The 16,301-nt window shown below is 36.9% G+C and overlaps 1 protein-coding gene across 2 annotated transcripts in view; it reads right to left on the bottom strand.

Moving 5' to 3' along the window:
* The window catches only part of Cdk13 (cyclin dependent kinase 13), a 99,160-nt gene that overhangs the window by 34,661 nt on the left and 48,198 nt on the right, over positions 1-16,301 (bottom strand). The window lies entirely within an intron of this gene.

Here is a 16,301-nt window from a genome sequence, read left to right as displayed (position 1 = left end):
TTATCCTTGAAAGTAATAGCTACTTTGTCACATATTTGTAAGACTTGCTTATTCTCTCAATACTTAGTATCAAAAAATGTATCAAAAAATAGTAAAAGCAGTTTTCTTCTAAAGAAAACCATTATGATACAGATCAACTCTGCTAATTTCCACATTTTACAGTTTTTGATCTGATTAAATCCTTACCAATATCAGACAAATTGTTTTTCAGTAGAAAGTGAATAAAATCTGCATGGTTCAAAGAAAATTAAATAGTTGACCAAAGTCATCTTTAGATGGCTTCTATTAAACTTTTAACGGACACATAATTTGTTTATATAAGACCATGTGTGAAAGCATAAAAATTACAACTTTACCTTATACAACCAGTGTTTGGTGTTTAACAATCTTAAATAAAACTTATACAAACTAAATCCAAAACTATATAAAGAAATATACAATCAAGTAAAGCTTTACACAGTGAGTTCCAGGAAAGTCACTGAAAAACCAAAAAAACAACAACTAAAAAAAGCCATGATATCCTCTGTGAAAAGAGGAAAACCAGCATAATGCCAAAGAAGATACTCAAACACAGTTCACAATCAGCTCCTAACTTTAAACAGAGCAAAGAACTTTCAAAAAGGATACAATTAGCATTTTGATAAAAAAAAAAAACACTTCATGGTTACTAATTCTGTATAGACATTAACATTCAAAATTTAAGATAAAGTTATACTTAGAAAGAAAATACGATTACAGTTATTGGTAGGTGAGATGACTATCTTCCTGAAAATTTAAAAGAATATAGAGGAAGTCACTGGATTAGAGAAAAGCCTATATGCACAAAAAGCAAGATCAGACACAACCACAATTCATTAAAAGGAGGTTTTAAGGGTTGGGGAGATGGCTCAATGGCTAAGTGTTTGCTGCACAAACCTGAAAACCAGGATTCAAATCTCCAGCACCCACATAGCAATAGCTGGGCATGGCTAGGAGGGTTTATAATCTGTGTTGGGGGTGAAAACAGGCAGTTCTGAACATTCACTAGCTAGCTAGCCTACCTGAAATGGCAAGCTTCAGGTTAAATAAGAGGACCTATCTCAGGGGAATAATTACATGGATATAGCAGGACCCCCTTTCTCCTCCTCCAGCCTCCACATGAGCACACCTAGGCACATACATCCCTGCATGTTCTCTCTCTTCTCTCTCTCTCTCTCTCTCTCTCTCTCTCTCTCTCTCTCTCTCTCTCTCTCTCTCTCGCGCACACACACACACACACACACACACACAAATTCACTGTACACGCACAAACAAAAAGTTTTTAATGATACAATAACAAAAATACAAATGACTAGAACTAAATTATAACAAGAATTAAACATCAAAATAGAAAAATTTATAAAGTAATTTCAATAAAAAGACTGATGGTTAGGTTTTATTCTTTTGCCTCAGGGAGAAGGGGTGGGAACTTAACTTGACAAAAATAATTATAAAATTCACCATGAAGAAACTCTATCAGATCATTATCCAAACACTGGTGAAAATACACATTTTGCCATACAAGAAATTAATATGCCCTGTCCATGCTTAGAGAAAGACAGAACAGTGTAATAAAATACACACCAGAAAACAAATTAAATGTTTACCCAATAATTATGAGAACAATTTCAATTTTAAGAAAGTAAAAGATGACAAAATTCATTTAGATAAAATTATAACCCACAGTGAGATAAGCAGTTACATCAAAAACAAACTAATGAAAATGTAACTAACAGATTCTACTAAATAATGACTTCAGAATACCACTGGAAGACAACACAGAGCCAATGAGGGAAATGACAACTGGGAAAATATTGTCTGTGATATAAGTAAACATCATTAATATCAAAGAAGGCCTTATAAACCAGTACAAAAGAAACTCATCCCACAGAACATGAAGAGAAATAAAATGGATGATCAGATGGACACAATGGTGTATGTCTGTAACCCTAGCACTTTAGAAATATGAGAAAGATCCGAAGTTCAAAGTCATCCCCAGCTCTATATTAGGTTAAAGTAGAGCCTCCAATATTCAAAATAATGTCTGTGTCCAAAGCAGCATTAAATATACTAAATCTCACTACGACTCCAAATGATTAGATCAAAACAATGTACCATTTTAACAAAAAGATTTCAAAAGAGTATACAATATTAACAAAGGTGAGGGGAGTACATTTCTACTGCACAGCTCACAGAATAAGCCACTAGTAGCTACTGAGAACTTGAGGCTAGTCCAAAATAATTTTTAAGTATAAAATGCACACCAGATTTCTATTACTTAATATGAAATATCTCAGTAATATACTACACAATTAGATATGGTATACAGGCCTGCAACACACACGGAAGAATCTCAAATGCAAGGTCAAACTGGTTTATATAGCAAGACTTTGTCTCAGAAAAATAAAATACTAATAATAATTAATGATAATAATGGCTAATGGGCTAGAGAGATGGCTCAATGGTTAAAAGTCCTTGCTGCTCTTGCAGAAGAACTGAGTTCAATTCCTAGCCTCCATTATCATGTGGCTCCCAACTGTCTGTAATTATAGCTCCAGGGGATACATCCTCTTCTGGCTTCCATGAACATCTACATGCACAAGAGCGTACTAGTGTGCATGTGTACACACACAAATATAAAGACATATCCATTAATAATAATATACGTAAAAGCTGACACTAGGTTAAAAATTATTAAAATTGGCCAAGCGTTGGTAGCACACGCCTTTAATCCCAGCACTCAGGAAGCATAGGCAGGCAGATCTCCGAGTTCAAGGCCAGCCTGGTCTATAAAGTGAGTTCCCAGACAGTTAGGACTACACAGAGAAACCCCGTCTCAAAAAAATCAAATTATTGCCGGGCAGTGGTGGCGCACGCCTTTAATCCCAGCACTCGGGAGGCAGAGCCAGGTGGATCTCTGTGAGTTCGAGGCCAGCCTGGGCTACCAAGTGAGTCCCAGGAAAGGCGCAAAACTACACAGAGAAACCCTGTCTCGAAAAACCAAAAAAAAAAAAAAAATCAAATTATTAAAATTGATTTCATTGTGAAACAAAATCACTAGATCACATTTTATTTTTAAATAAAAACCTTCCGGTTCTATTTCTGTCAAGTAGCAATAAATGAGAGTACTAAGAACTGGAATAACACAAAATGATATTCTGCTCTCAGAAACCATATTTAGTGGAAAATTACTAGAAACAGTAAAAATTCAGAAAAGATAGTGTAACATACAATAGTCATGAATATTAGCTATCACTTAAAAGATAAAATAGAACTCATTAATAACAGCTAATTAAATTGAAAGGAAAAAACTCCTAAATGTGCAAAAATTTTAAAATTCCTTTATCAGACAGAAAGAAAAGCACACAAAGAGTATGCAAAGGAATAAAAAAATGCCAATCTTCCCAAATTAATTTGTCAATTATGCAAAAGCCCAATTTCTGAAATTATTCATGTTATGCTTTAAATGATAAAATGACCCATAAGCTCATGTACTCGGACACCTGATGCCAAGTTAACAGCACTGTTTAGGAAGGTTATGGAATCTTTAAAGAGGTGGACTCTTGCTAGAGTAAGAACTTTGAGGTTTATAGCCTGGCCTTAGCTGATTCCCTCTTTACTACTTCCAGTGTATGGGTGAAATGTGATCACTCTGCTTCCTGACTGCCATGCCATGCCTTTCCTGCCATGCTGGACCAAATCCCCTCATGAACTGTAAGCCAAAATAAATTCTTTTTCTCCTCTAACTTGCTTTTAGTCAGAGTAATTTATCACAGCAAGAAAAGTAACAAATACAATCAGAAAAAAAAAAAATTCCCCTACAATGTAGATAAAAAAAAAAACTGAGAAAAACAAAAGCCTCTGAAAAAGAAAAGAAATATATAAACAATGGCTCTACATCCTATTTTTTTCAATTTTTTAAATTATAATGTAAATTGTTTCTGTAATTAAAAAGTGTGATTCAGGAAATCCAAAAATAGATTCCAAGTGCACACTGAATTTTTACTGTAGGATAGACTGTGGGGTTGGCAGACAGCTCAGGTGACAGGCATGCATGAATTCCAGATCCCCAGCACCATGTAAAACTCAGGCACAGTGGCACATGACTGTAACATCGGTACTGGGAAGGTAGATCCCTATAGTTCACTGGCCAGCCAGACTAGCTGACTATGATGAGACAGCCTGTCTCAAAAACTAAAGTAGAGAGCAATTAAGAAAACACCCAATTTAAAGAAAGAAAGGAAACAACTGATAGTGACCTCTGGTTTCTACATGCACTTAACACACCCACACAAACAGGTACCTACACCCACTCACCCACCCCACAGAGAGACAGAGAAGAGAGGGAGATACAGAACTCAAAAGGATACTTCATTCAGTAGGATGATCTTCTTAGTAAATAGTGGTAGGATAACTAACTGCATACCCAGATAGAACGAGGTAAAAATAGTCTGTCCTAATAACATTCACCAACATAAAAAGCAAATAAATCAATTATAGAACTAACAAATAAAAACAGAAGCATTTGTTGAAAATAATTCCTTATGCTAAGAGTAGGGAAAAACACCCCTAACCAGCAAAAAACAGTAAGAAGACAAATAACGGTGACTACTATCTCTAAATCAGAAAAACAGGCTGATAGAACCACACAACTAACCAATGAGAAATCTCCACGGGGGCTGGAAAGATGGCTCAGTAGGTAAAGGCACTTGTCAAGCAAGCCCAGACACCAGAGGTGCATCCCCTGGTAGGTAGAAGGATAAAATCAACTCCACCAAGTTGTCCTCTGACCACATGTGCACCATAGCTATGTATCCCCCCATGCACACATCACGTACAGAAACAATGACATTAAATTATAAACAAAAACAAAGAAATCCCCATGGGAGCCATTACCAAAGTAGGAAGCCCAAAAATTTAACCAATGAGCTGGAAACCCAGTGTGAATTAAGTATGAATAAATGGTAAGGGGACAGACTTAGCCAGGAGAGGTATCTAAACAGGCCTGATAACCTAAGTTGAATAGCCAGATGCAACAAGGTGCAGGAAAGAACCAACTCTCAATAGTTGTCCTCTGACCTCCACTCTGAAATGCACACATGAGCATGCACGCCTTCCCCCCACCCCCACCCCCCCACCCCCCCCCACCCCCCCCCACCCCCCGCCTCCCCACACACACATATACATACCACACACCACCAATTAAGAAACAGAATATTTGGGCTGGCAAGATGACTCAGCAAATAGAGGGTCCTGAATTCAAATTAAAAAAATAATAACAATAATATGCAGTGAAGGATTCAGTCTTGGACTCCAGTACTTTTCCCAAATTTTTATCACTTAGAAGTCCTACATCAAAATGATCATAAAAGAAATTCAGTGTTCCCAGTAAAATAAAGTATTTGATATGCCCAGAGCAGTGGTTCTCAACCTGTGGGTCATGACCCCTTTAAAGGTCAAAAAATTTTCACAGGAGTTGCATATCAGATACTTACATTACAATTCATAATATTATGAAGTAGCAACAAAAATTGTTTTACGGCTGAGGGGGTCAATCACAAAATGAACTGTATTAAAGGGTCACAGAACTAAGAAGGTTGAGAACCACTGGCCCAGAGCATCTTGTTCAGAGCAAGACTTGTCCTCCAGAGTAAGTTTTTACCAGAGCTTAGCCAATAGGCTCTACTGGCATCTTCCACCTCTGGAGCCCTCCTAGCCTTCAACTAACCAAAACAAGGCTCAACTCTAGCACACTCTAGCTGTTTCTATCTCATTTAAGGGCAAGAAAAACCAGCCACAATTAAGAAGTACCTATGAACGTCACAGCCTTGAAGCACAAGCTTGCTAAAAACTAATGCAATAATAGTTTTCCTACCCCCATTCCATACCGTTAATAGTGCTCATAGACGAAAGATCAGAGAGTGCGTCAAAAGAGCATGTTTCAGGCCCTATTTAACAAAAAACAAAAAATTTCAGAGAAACTGAAAAACAACTAACTAGGAAGACAAGCCTAAACAAGAGAGAAAATTCTAGCCTCAAACCCTAACTAGTAGTATAATAAATACTAAAAAGAGTCCAAACAGATAGCCAGGTAAGCATAAAAGCTTACACTAAAGACCTATTCACCTCAGCAATCACGTATTATTTAGGACTTCAAAGAAAATTTATAGGGCATATTAAAACATAGTCTCAAGAAACACAATAAGCATCAGCATCAGAAGTAAATAGAATTATCTGATCAGGAACTTTTACAAGCTATGATGAATATGCTAGGAACATTAGTTGAAACGAGTACATAACATGTCAGAACAGATGGGCAGTGTAACTAGAAGTTCTGAGAACTGAAGGTAATGTTGGAACTTGAACACTGTAACCGAAATAAAGACTGTCTTTTCAGTATCCTGTACTGATCTAAAACCATGTCAGCTTGCACTCTCTGCTTGCCTGTGTGAATATAGACAATAATGACTTTCCTGCTCAACTCTTGTATAAGATCAAGTCAGCACATCAGAATAACTTGTAAGCCATTAAAATGCTTGACAAAGAAGGGAGGGCTTACCAATGTACATTTATTTCATTATTCCACATGGAAAGGGGTGCTATAGTTTGAATCTTAAAATTATTAATATGTAAATATATTAATTTAGGAAATCTATGGAAGTAAAAACAAGCCCTAGTACACTTCTTCACTGTCTATGCTGAAGACTTTGTTCTAAAAAGGCACCTGTAAAATAAAGGAAAGCAAAATGTTTCTACTTAAAAAAGAAAGAAAGAAAGAAAGGAAGAAAAGAAAGAAAGAAAGAAAGAAAGAAAGAAAGAAAGAAAGAAAAGAAAGAAAGAAAGAAAGAAAGAAAGAAAGAAAGAAAGAAAGAAAGAAAGAAAGAAAGAACGAACGGAAGGAAAAATTATCTTTCACAGGTTCATCAATATACCAAACGTATCCAAGGAAAGACTCACTGAGTACAAAGATATGTCAATAGGAATGTTCAAAAGTGATGTATAGAGTACTAGTTGTGGTGATACCAAAGGTGGGGAAAAAAAAAAAAGAGCAGAATATCCAAGGACCATAAAACAATTACAAGATGCTAACTTTTTTTTTTTTAAAGGCTGTATCAATCAGAGGAAAAGAGAGAAGGATGCTGTGGGATGGTCTGTATGTCAAATGTGTTGCTGATTGGTCAATAAATAAAACACTGATTGGCCATTGGCTAGGCAGGAAGTATAGGCGGGACAAGGAGGAGAATAAAGCTGGGAAGTGGAAGGCTGAGTCAGAGAGACACTGCCAGCCACCACCATGACAAGCAGCATGTGAAGATGCCAGTAAGCCACAAGCCACGTGGCAAGGTATAGATTAATGGAAATGGATTAATTTAAGCTGTACGAACAGTTAGCAAGAAGCCTGCCATGGCCATACAGTTTGTAACCAATATAAGTCTCTGTGTTTACTTGGTTGGGTCTGAGTGGCTGTGGGACTGGCAGGTGAGAGAGATTTGCCCTGACTGTGGGCCAGGCAGGAAAACTCTAGCTACAGAAGGAACCAGAAGAAACATCAGAAGCAATAATGAGTAAGAAATCATTCCTCGAATTACTGAAAACCAGAGATGTTTTCCTATATGCCAACATAGGAAACAACCATAATTTGAAAGTAAAAACATGAACTGGGCATGGTTGGCACATGTCTTTAATCCTACCACCCAGAAGGCAGAGGCAGGCAGATCTATGAGTTCGAGGCTAATCTGGTCTACAGAGTTCCAGGACAGTAAAGGCTACACAGAGAAATTCATCTCAAAGAAACATAGGCACACACAAAACATCTGCGGAAAAACTACAAAATTCCAATGGAATCAATTATAAATCCAAACATGATCCATGTATGTGATGGTAGGCTCAACATATCAGATATGAGTTCTTCCTTGCTTAATGTATAGATTTAACACAATCTTGACAAAAACCCTGCCAAGTTATTTTGTAGATATCGATGAAATGACTCTAAAGTTTAACTGGCTAACAACAGACCAAGAAGGGAAATACCATGTGTTTAGAAGAAAAGTTAAAAAACAAATACTCCTCAATCTAAGACTTACTCTATAAGCTCCCCATCATCAACATGGTGAAGCTAGAGGAGAAACATGAAAGCAGATGAGTGGTACACAAGAAAAACATGGAAATGGACTCATAAAAAGCAGAGAACTCATCTTCAACAAATATGGGAAGGCAGTGCAGTGGAAAAGTTTTCAAAAAATGTTGATGAACAAGTAAACAATATATAAACAAAATAATTCTACAAACAGCTGTGTACCATTCACAAAAATTACTTTGGGAGGGGCTTTTCAAGACAGGGTTTCTCTGTTTAACAGCCATGGCTGTCCTAGAATTCACTTTGTAGACCAGGCTGGCCTCTAGCACTGGGACTAAAGTCAAGTGCTGGGACTTAATGTGTGTGCCATCACGCTTGGCTCAAAAATTACCTCTTACTGGATCACAGAACTAAGTGTAAAATGGAAAACTCAACTACTAGAAGACATATCCAAAATATCTAGGTTTATCTTAGGATTCATGATGATTCTTTAAAAATATTTATTTTTAAATTATGTATTTGGAGAGGTGTGTGTAGGTAGGTGCTAGTGTCCGAAGAGGACAGAAAAGGATGTCTGATCTACTGGAGCTGGAATTACAGATTGTTGCTAGTTGACCAATGTGGGACCGAGAACAAAACTCAGGTCCTCTGCAAGAGCAGACAGTGCTCTTAACTAAGCCATGGCTCAATTTCTGATGAGTTTTGTATGTAAAAGGCTGACATCACAATGTTTGAAAAATTGAACCTAATAAATTATATGATAAAATTCAAAATGTCTCTTTTTAAAAAACACCCTTGGAGAGTGAAAAGACAATTTGAGAGGAAATCTTTATGAAATACATATCAGATTAAGAAAGTCTGGTTTCCGGGGCTAGAAGGATGGCTCAGTGGTTTGGGAGCACTGGCTGCTCTTCCAGAGAACCCAGGTTCAACTTCTAGCACCCACATGGCAGCTCAAGGCTGTCTGTGATTCCAGTTCCAGGGGACCCGACACCCATGGCAAAAACACTAATGCACATAAAATGAAAATAAATTAAAAAAAAAAAAAGTCTGGTTTCCAAAATATTTGAGGAATTCTTAAAACTTTACATTAAAACTCAGCATGGTGGTGACGCCTATAATCGCAACTACTCAGTAAGGATGAGAAAGAAGGCCCCGAAGTTCCCCATAAACACTAAAATCAAACCCGAGCTCCAAGTCAAAGTTTGGTGCTTAAACTCTCAAGAGTACAATGAATTTACACTCTACACAAGCTCAAGGACTGAAGATCATACAGGAAGTAACTATCATACACACTAAAACACTAATGAAATAAAACACAACTTTCCACTTAAATTTTGTATAATTATTAAAATGGCATCCAATTTCCACCTGTCCTAGAAACAGACTAACTAACCCCAATGAGAAAAAAGCCATCAGCAGACTTTGAGCTATAATGCACTAAAGAAGGCCCTTAAGAGAAAACCCTGTACTTCAGAGAACCACTGAAAGCTAGATTTTTTCAATAAACAGGAGTATCTACTCTTCAAAGTAAGTGGGAATGAAGCAGATGTTGTAAGCAGAACTTGGTTTTATTTTTAGCACAATCAAAGACTGAACCTCGGAGGTCATGCAAGCTGCAGCCCTAGCCAGAGGTCTCTGAAAACAGCCTTTCTGTCACTAATCAACCAAGCTTAAACTCTGCCCTTTCTTTGGATGTTTTATAGAAGATAACAGATTCCCATATAATTTCAAGTTATTTTACTTGGTTTTCTGACACTCTGCCCAAATCATCCTTTATAGTGTGATGGTTAAATTTATTAACTATAATACCTAGCTACTCCCTTGAATCTAGCCCAAGTCTAATTAAGGCATTTTAAAAGACACAAACTGAAGACCCCAAAATCTAAAATCCTGCCATACCCAATCTAAAGCTTTGGTCACAAACATGACACCACAATTACAAAATTTTACCTCACCTCCTAAGATGTGTCTCAAATCAAAACAGAAACACAGAAAAAAATTACCTTTAGAATAGTATATACAGATATATATTTAAAAGTATCTCACATCACAGAAAATTCTACCTTGAGGCATGGTTCCCATCAAATGTTCCAAAATTTAGAAAACCTAAAAAGTAAGTCACATCCCATGCATTTCACATAAGGGATACTCAACTTCTCTACTTCTCTATTAATAGGAGACATTGAGAAGAGGCTACCTCCACAGTGTGCTTGGGCCTTCATCAAGTTAGTTAAGAGAAAAGATTAAAGATGGGAAAATGGTGGTGCAGGCCTTTAACCCCAGCACTTAAGAGGCAGAAGCAGCTTGATCTCTGTGGGTTCCAGGATATCTATAGCTACATGAGACCCTGTCTCAAAAATCAAAGGGGGGGGGGGGTGTAAAAAAGAGGGGGAAAAAACAACTCTGGTTCTAGATGGTAAAGTAACAGTACAGATATCTGAAAAAGTCTTAAGGAATCATACTATTATCTACCTACCTATATAATACATGTAAGTTGGCATATAAATACACGTATACATTTTAAATAAAATTTTCCCATCTAGGTTGTCAAGAGTCACAGAACCCTAACAAAACAACCCAACACTAAGCACAAGAAGCCCTCTTCTGAGTTGTTGGTCAGAATAATCCAACACATTTGCAAAACATTGTAGGCTATTGTTACTGCCCTTGGTCAGTCCACAGTGCTGAAGACTTAACTCTTCAGAAATAGGGCCCAGAGGCCCCTGAGCTGTAAATGACCTAGCCTCCTCCCTAAGGACTAACTTTCAGAAAATTAATGTCTGGTACTGGAAACATAGCCAACCACCTAGGGCTAGTGAAGTCAAGGATCTTGGAGAAGAACCTAAAACTGTCATTTTCCTAAACCAGCATGATGCCTAACTACATTCTAAATATTTGTTCTTATACCCAGAGGTAAGTGTAGTCCTCACCCCGTGTATCAAGGAAACTTCTTTTCAGAACAGATGGAGACCATTACAGAAAAACCACAACCAATCAAAATACAGAGTTGTGTCCAGTCCCAAGGAAACATTTACAACACAACCAACCACCCAATACTAAGGATCATTGTGAAAGAGGAGGCAGAAAGTCAGAGGAACAGCAAGTTTGCTGTGAGATTGTCTCTTGTAGGAATATCAGCAATTATATCAATAAAGCTTCTCTAACGTGACTGCCTACACATGAACTGAACATGAACAGCAGACATGCTGACACGGATGGGGAAAGCCCAGGAGGTCTCAACCTTACACAAAAAACTACAGGCAACCAAAGAATGCCAAGAGCTAGAGAAATACTCTTCACCACAAAAAAAGCACACCAACTGGTTATCCAATACCAAATGTTTTCAGGTCTGAAAACACGCACAAGTAAACATACAGACTAAACAGGTTATATACTTGAATGTATTTAGGAATATATATGTGTATGTATACACATATATGTATGTAACAATTATTAATGAAAAAGCCAAGAATTTGAAAGAGAGCAAAGAGTTTGAAGGGAGGAAAGGGAAAGGAGAATGTTATGATTATAATGTCAAAAAGACAAAATATTAAGAGACACAAAAAAACAGGGAGGGGTAATCTAGTTGCAGAGTGCCTTTGGACCCAAGGCTGAAAAAGCCAATTCCTGTGAGACTCTCCATCCTGATGGCCAGCCCCCAATAATCATGTTACTCAACTCCACAACTTAAATCTATGGAAATTCAATATCCCATTAGTTTTTAAATAATGCTCTCAACAGTTTAACTTTAATTTATATTTTTAACAGTTTTTTAATATAAAGATACTTTTACCAGCTTCTGTATGTTCGCTGATAGTAATAAATGGTATGTGTTTAGAGGTGACAATTTCAGTGGTTTCCAGAGATATATACCTCTGAGACTGGCTACACTAAAGATAATAAATATATCCTCATCCCCAAAATGTCCTTGTAGTTATGGAATACAGTAACATAAATATTACATTAAACTTTACCTATTCCTTTATAAATATTTCCTAATTATCAATAGAACAATTTTTTTGAACTGACATGTTTTTAATGTCTCTATAGCATTTCCCAGTGGTAAATATGCCATGGTGATGTTCATAATTCCTTTCACTAGATATATAAATTGCTTGTACTGTTTATTATAAGCAATATCATAAAAAAATCAAAGAAAAACTTTCTAACTATGAAAATTCCAAATCAGAACTCTAATTTAAAAGGCACATTTTACTTTTTTAAAAAAAATAATAGAACACTGTTAATCATATATTTACTATGTCCAAGACATCATATCATATCTTAAAAAGTTCTTTAAAGGTTATGACAATCTTCTCTTTATAACAGTACATTAATATTACTGCCAATGATCCATAACCTCAGTATTTTATTCATTCTTTGGTATTTAAATTATATTCATTCTCAATCCTCCCTCCAACTCATCCTCCCAGATCCTATTCCCATTCTTCTCCTAAATTCAGGCCTTCTCCTTTATTAGTTTTTAAATAACTGGGTCCAACTAGTATTACCCATATGCATAAGGGTACACAGACATCCACAGGAGCATGGACTACCTACCATTAACCACACCACTGAAGAAACCTGGTTCCTCCTCCCACAGCAGCCATTAGCAGCTCCTCAGCTGAGGGAGTCTTGTGAGCTCCTCCCCCCCCCCCCCCCCCCGGGATCATTTTTTTCATAAATCCTTGTCCCTCCCAGCATTATAATTCCATTCAAATCTCCACTGGTAAGTTTAAAAACTCATAGCCATGTGCGCATAAAAACAACTATAATGTTTTTAAAGAAAAAGGAGAAAAGACCTCTACATACCAGAAATTAAAATACTATACTATATAACAAGGACAGTAGCAGGAAATGCAACAGAAAAGGGCCAGTGAAAAAGGAAAACCCAGAAAATTCGGGATCTTATACAGGGGAATTATGATATCAGAACTATGTGAAATAAAAACAATTTAAGTGCCAAAATATTTCTTTATAACTCTAATTAGAAAAAAACTTTAAAAAACAACAACAAAGAAACAAAAACAAAAAAACCCACATACTTGTCAGGCAACAGGTGTAGCTGAGTGATAGAATGCTTGCCTAGCAGCTGCCCTGACCTTGCACAGCATAAAACTGAGTGTGGTAACTGATGCCCAGCTGCAGTCTTCGCTGCCAGTCAGGTGGGTAGGAGAACTATTAGAATCTCAAGGCTGCCATTCTAAGCAGTGCAGTAAGTTGGGGGAAGGCAGAGATATTGTCAAAGTTCCAAAGATGGGGCTTTTGCCACCAACCCCCCGCCAAAAAAAAAAAGAAAAGAAAAAAAAAGACCTCAAGACATAGGAAATGAAAAGTTAAAAATAAGCAGGTAAGATACAACGGCAAAAAAAAAAAAAATAACAGACACAAGAAACAATTTCTCTAATCTTTTCTTAGTTTGCTTCCTATTGTTATGATAAAGACCATGACCAAAAGATACTGGGGAGGAAGGAGTTATTTGATTATAAGTTACAGTCCATCACCAGGGGGTAGCCAAGGCTACTCAAGGTAAGAACCCAGAGGCAGGAACTGAGCAGAAACTACAGAAAAGTAATGCTTACTAGCTTGCTCTGCTCAGTCTGTGTTCTTTTTCTTTTTCGTTTTTTTTTTGTTTGTTTGTTTTTTGTTTGCTTTGCTTTGTTTTTCAAGACAGGGTTTCTCTGTGTAGCCCTGGCTGTCCTGGAACTCACTTTATAGACCAGGCTGGCCTCAAACTCAGAAATCTGCCCGCCTCTGCCTCCCAAGTGCTGGGAGTAAAGCCACCATGCCTGGCTCAGTCAGCTTTCTTATACAACTCAGGACCACCTGCCCAGGGATAGTACTGCCCACAGTGGACTGGGCCCTCCCATATCAATTATTAATCAAGAAAATGCCCCACAGACATGCCTACAGGCAGTTTGATAAAGGCATTTTCTCTCTTGAGATTCCCTCTTTACAGGTGAATTTAGATTGTGTCAAGTTGATAAAAAACTAACCAGAACAATCACCAAGAAAAAGTAAAATGACCCAGCAACCTGAAGAAATGTAGAGAAGCTGCTTCATCACTCAGCCAGTAAAGCAATCCTAGCACTTGGGAGATTGAAAATGAGGGTCCCTCAGAGCAAGCTGGCAAACCAGACAAGCCAAATGGGCAAATCTGGGCTCAGGTCAGGGACCACATCTCAACATGTAAGGTGAACAGCCATCAAAGAAGAGATATCAATGGCAACCTCTGGACTCTACCTATATGAGCAAACATGTTAGATATGCACCCACAACACACATACACAACACATGCATTCACATCACATACACAACACATGAATAACAAAAATGTTATAATAAGGATAAAAGCATGAAAATATGTATAATCTCAAAATAGGGGAAAGTTTTAGTAGATAGACAAAAGATGAAAAATTAAAAGTAAACTGCATTTCAGTAAACTGAGTATCAAAAATTTTTGATGAGAAAAATTGGAATCAGCTTTCTTGTATGGTGATCTGGCTTTAATCATTAATATGAAAAGAGCTAGATATATCACTTAACCAAGTAATTCTACTTATGTACCCCATGAGAGTCCCAATTAGATCTTTATACTAAATGTTTTTTAGTAAAGTACTCAACAGTCTAAATACACCTAAGTGAAAAACCCCTAACAGAATAAGATACATCAAAATTATAGCACTATAAAATACTGTCTCTTTTTAAATTAAGGTATATAAACATTATCTATTTGTAGAAGATAATATACTTCATTTTTAATTACATAAAAGTAAACAAGTAACATACATACTTGTTATATATACACCGTCTAAAAAAGCTAAAAAGTGGAAGCCTCTTGTCTCTTCCCTAGAAAGCATATTATTTTATTTGCATTGACTACATGTGCATATATCCCCCTAATAATGTGTTTTGTTTTGTTGTTTTTGCTTTGTTTTCTGAGACAAGGTTTCTCTGTGTAGTACTGGCTGTTCTGAAACTCAGAGATCCACCTGCCTCTGCCTCCCAAGTACTGGGATTAAAGGTGTGTGCCACCACATCTGGCTGTATTCCAATGTTTTAATTAAACATTCCCTGTTGTTTGTTTGGTTTCTGTTGGTTTTTGTTTTTTTTTTTCCAAACATTGATTCTCTTTTCCTTCTACTGGGTTAATTATTATCAGCTAGTTAGATGCTAAAGTTTATTTTTTTACATTCATTTTGTAGCACTTGTGTGGAGGTCAAAGAACAACTTCTTGGAGTACGTTCTCTCACATGGCTCCCAGAAATTGAACTCAGGTCATCAGGCTTCTGTAACTCATCTTTGTACCTCTTCACACCTTCCCAGAAATCTCTATCTGCTGGGACATTTGCCAGCCTCATTTTTACTTTTCTTGACATTTTTTTAGTGCTAATAATTAAAGACTTCTAAGCATTAAGGGAAGATTGTATTTTGTGTGTGCATGCTAAGTATGTATGTGCATGTATGTGGGGGCCCATGTGCCTGTATGTGCACATGAGGAGACCAGAGGATTCTGGTGTCTTCCTCCACTACACTCCATCTTCTGATCTTGAGATACAAGTTTCATTAACCTGAAGCTCCTCATTTCAGACAGCTTGGCTAGCTGGCCAACAAGCTCACAGATCTGCGTGAATGTTCAGCAAAGAACTCAAGTCTAAATACACTTATGTGAAAAGCATTATTCGGGGGCTACAGACATGCATGGATTTACATGGGTTCTGGGGATTCAAACTCTGTTACTCAAGGTTGCACAGTAAGATTCTGACTCACTGAGCCATTTCCCCAGGCCCTAAAAGGTACATTTTTAAAAATTAACTTCCAATTCACTAACTAAACATCTGATCTCCAGCTTTAAAACTCCAGCTTTAAAACTATTCACGTCTTCAAATAGCCATCCTTTCTTCCTAATAAAAACAATTGCTTCTATTAGTGATCTCATTCTGTTCTTACCATCAACCTACTACTTAGCTATACCTATATACTGTGTGCCATCTTGCAAAGTGCTTCACTGTATTATTACATTAAATGACCACAATAAATCTAAGTATTATTACTTCCTTTTTCCAGAAGAGGAAAACAGAGTACAAAGGAAAGAAAATACTGAGCTTTTTTTTTTTAATTTAAAAATGCTAATAACAAAACTCACCATTTTAAATCATTTTTAGGTATGCAGTTGAGAGACAATTACATTCACAGTTACCCA

The sequence above is a fragment of the Peromyscus eremicus genome, chromosome 5 (assembly GCF_949786415.1).
Source record: "Peromyscus eremicus chromosome 5, PerEre_H2_v1, whole genome shotgun sequence".
Lineage (NCBI taxonomy): Eukaryota > Metazoa > Chordata > Mammalia > Rodentia > Cricetidae > Peromyscus > Peromyscus eremicus.
This window is presented reverse-complemented; position numbering and strand designations above follow the sequence as displayed.